Genomic DNA, 4,104 nt, shown 5'->3' on the forward strand with positions numbered 1-4,104 from the left:
ATGTAGCTTTGGGCTGTTTTAGTGTTCATGGCTGCTAAATCGTAGATAATTCGATGATTGTGGTGGAAATCAGGGCTCATAGATGTGCTGCAGATATAAATCGTCTGTAAAAAGCTGGATAAAATCTGGAATGTCTTGAGGAATGACTGCATTACTGAGCACTTTCACCCATTCACATGCACATCCATACAGTGCATCCACATGTAGACAGTGTCCTTTATCTATCACACATTATTCACTACAAGTCACATAACAAACTGTTTGATTTAGCCTGGGATCAAACCATGTACTGGGTTTTTTGGGTTAATTTTTAGATTTCAGTTCAAATCTGGATTCCTTTGATCTAGAAACACAGACCTATTTAAAGATATTTTTTGTATTATAATTCAGCAGATTACCTTCTTTTATCTCCTGTTTTTAGTATATTAGTATTTTAGTCTCTGGTGTTTACCCTTGTGGCAGTTTGTGACTTCCACAGTCTTCATTTTCTTCTCTCTGAGCATTGCCTTGTATAAGAAGTGCTGTGTAAATAACGTTTGATTGATTGCTTTAATTGGTTTTAGCTCAAAGACATAAATAAAAATAGAACTAAGGGAATAAGTACTTCATTGTATTCCAAAAAAAAAAAAAAAAGAAAGTGGGCAGAGAGAGAAAAGAATAATTTTAGACAAAACACAAACAAACTCTGAGATGCTTTGTAACAGATGCTTTCATCATACTGCAGTTATGCAACGTAGCAGCTGCTGCATGCAAGACAAGTAAAACAAGGAAAACCAATGTTGAACCAAACTTTTGTGGGGAAGAAGTTCACTGGTTTGAGCGGCTTTAAAAAAGACATGTGTAGAGGTGGCAGTGTGGAATGCAGTGTGAAATTAGCCACTATAATCCCAGGGTCATGTCCCCTGAACATCAGCCAGGGCACCATGCAGATGGGTGTGTGTTAAAGTGCTTCCACCAACATCCACTTTTACTATTAATTAGTTAGTAGTTTACAGTTACATGGCTGTGTGTAGGGTCCAAACCAAAACAGTGGCAGTGGAGAAAACATTGCCTCTTAAGGCAATAAAGTTTCCTTTCAACAGTTGTGTAACCATGTGTATCACATTACCTTTTACAGCATCACAGCGGAGCAGTCGAGCCTCACAGTGACCTTTGGTGCAAATGTTTAATTTTAACCAGGTTTACATTTTTATTTTATCGAGTGTTCCCACAGGTTGTTGGAATCCTTGAAAGTGTTTGATAATAGTCCTAAGTAGACATTGGGTCATTGAAAGTGCTTGAATTTTGTTGAAGTTGATATTTAGATACGCGACACAAACACAAACGAGTGGAGTGCAAAGTAGTTATTTATCCTCCATCGGAGAGCCACGGGGGGTGCTATGCCAATAAAATCGGCTGACATAGGGCGGTTGGCGGGGTACACCCTGGACATTTCACCAGTCCATCGCAGGGCCACACACATGGAGACAAACAACCATTCACTCTCACATTCACACCAATAGTCAATTTAGAGCAGGGGTGTCAAACTGATTTTGACAGTACAATTTGATCTCAAGGGGGCCAGACCAGTAAAAATAGTAAAATAATAGAATAACCTATGAACAACAAAAACTCCTTTGTTTTTTCTCCTTTGGTTTACATTTAATGAAGGATAATTTTATATAAGTAATTATATAATTGAGAAATATAAGTGCAATTTCAACAATATCATGCCTAAATTTACTATTTACACAGCACACTGGATCTATAAAGGCACAAACATTTAGTCACGGGTATCTGGAGCATTTGACATTACGTTTAGATTAGTGTGAAATTTTAACAAATTCATCTTGTGGGCCAGATTGGACCCTCTGGCGGGCCAGTTCTGGCCCCCGGGCCGTATATTTGACACCCCTGATGTAGAGTGACCAATTTACCTAATCCCCATATTGCATGTTTTTGGAGAACATGCAAACTCCATGCAGAGAGGCCCTTGTTCCAATCATTAGAATCAGTTCATTAGAATGATTAGTTCGCGGCTGAACAGACTCCTAAATCAGACTGTTTTAGACATTTCCTTGCTAAATATTGGAGAGTTTTCAGAAAAAAGCAAAAAAAACTCTAACTTTTACATATTTAAATTTTGCAATATCCTCCATCACTATAAATAAACACGGACCTTAGTCACAGATTTGAAAGGAGCAAGGTTTTTCAGTTGATTTGCTTAGAAACACAGTTCTAGTGAGGAAGAGGTAGATGATGAGAGAGAAAAACGATCTTATTGGGAATAAATCTGCCTCCTGTGAAGTCTGTAGCTGAACTATTTACACCACTGTATTTTAACATATATATAAAAATGGCGTTACTTGCAGAGTTCAATGTTTTCTCATTTTGCCGCAGGGAAAGAATTACAAGCTTGACATTATATGAAATATCTCTTAACACACAAGCATACCCAGAGAAACTTTAAGATGTCAGATGTTACAGAATAAAGGTCAAAGCCCACTGACTGAGGCCATAACCTCTTAAAAGATATTCATCTTATTTTAGCAACAACGAAAAACACTCACATCACAAGACTCCACATTTTAAAGGCCACCATAGCCTGCAGTGTAATGTCATTTTGAAATTAACAGCATGTGAAACGAGTGATTTTAATGGATAACTATAATGTGGTCTAGGCATCCTTATGTTAGGAGCATGAATCCAAGATTATTTCCCCTTATATTAGGGAAATCCACTAATAAGGTGACATTTTTGTATTTCTTCATGTATTTCTTGATTTAATGTCCAGTAAGTTATACAAGATGTTTTCTTGAGGGGAAGTTCTCCCACTGACCATCCATCTTCTACCACTTTATCATCCACATGAGGGTCGCGGGGGGGGGTCTCAGCTGACATAGGGTGAAAAGGTCGCTAGTCCATCACACATTCAGTGTCCAATGTGCCTAGTCCCCAAATCTGCCCGTCTTTGTACTGAGGGAGGAAACGCACACACGGGGCAGAACATGCAAACTCCATCCCACATGTATAAGTTCTAGAGCAGATGGGAGAGCGTCTGCTGTGTGACAAATCACAGAGTTCACACGTTTCTTTCATCCAGTAGTGACTTGTGAGACACTACAGATGGACGTGAGCAGTTGTCCACACAGCGGGCGTTCGGCAGTGTGGACAGCAAATGGAGCTGTGTCTGTCACGTCAGAGGATGAGTTTAGTTATGTAAGTAAAACCAATTTGACATTGTACTGGAATGCTACCTCTAACAAAGTAAAAGAAACACGGTTTACTGACTCCGGATAAGTCAATACAACAATGCTGGACAGACAGATGTCCACCATCACCATCATGTGACCAGGATGTGACCAAGAGCTGCAAAATGTCTTCCTCGCAGCTGGAGACATTGATTCAAAATGGCTGGTTTCAACGAGGGATAGCACGATAAAACACTTTTTCACTTCTGTCGATACCGATCTCAGCCTGATACGGTCATTTTAGTGCTTTTAAAGCATGCTGCGGTTAACTGACACATTTGTGCTAACCACAAAGACAGAATTCTCCAACTGTAGAATAAATATTCTTTTCCCGGAAAGGATTTTTGGGTCTATCAGATTTGACATTTTCATCTGTCTGATATCCGATTCCAACGATTTTTGACCTGATAACAAGTGTCTAAAAATATGGCTCTATGATGCATTAAGACAAAAGTTAGGAAAACAGTCAGTGCACTTTATCAACAATTTGATGTTTAAGAACTAGGTAAATTAATTCGAGAAGAACAGAAAGAAGAGCAGACTCTCACAGTGAGGCTGCAATAACTCTGATAGAAAAAGAGAGCGACGAAGAGCAGGACTGTAGCTAAAACAAAGTGACCAAAACGGTAAAAATGTCACTTTTCGACTTGTTTTTTTTTTTTTTAAACATGTGGTCTAGATACCGGTTTGTTTACATCTGTATTCTGTACAAACACCGAGCAGAAATTAACTTGACTGTTTAGTTCATAACAAGCAGAAACACGCGTGAAAACATCAGTTCAACTTGATATTGGAACGTCTGGTGTGCAAGTGACAAAGACAAATGCACTCTTCACACACACACAGAAAATGATACAAAATACACATGGCATTG

The 4,104-nt window shown here is 38.8% G+C and overlaps 1 protein-coding gene across 1 annotated transcript in view; it reads right to left on the minus strand.

The window, feature by feature from the left end:
• necab2 (N-terminal EF-hand calcium binding protein 2) overlaps positions 1-4,104 on the minus strand; it is a 521,316-nt gene that overhangs the window by 141,121 nt on the left and 376,091 nt on the right. The gene's annotated exons all lie outside the window — the stretch shown is intronic.

The sequence above is a fragment of the Solea senegalensis genome, linkage group LG10 (assembly GCF_019176455.1).
Source record: "Solea senegalensis isolate Sse05_10M linkage group LG10, IFAPA_SoseM_1, whole genome shotgun sequence".
In the NCBI taxonomy this organism is placed as follows: domain Eukaryota; kingdom Metazoa; phylum Chordata; class Actinopteri; order Pleuronectiformes; family Soleidae; genus Solea; species Solea senegalensis.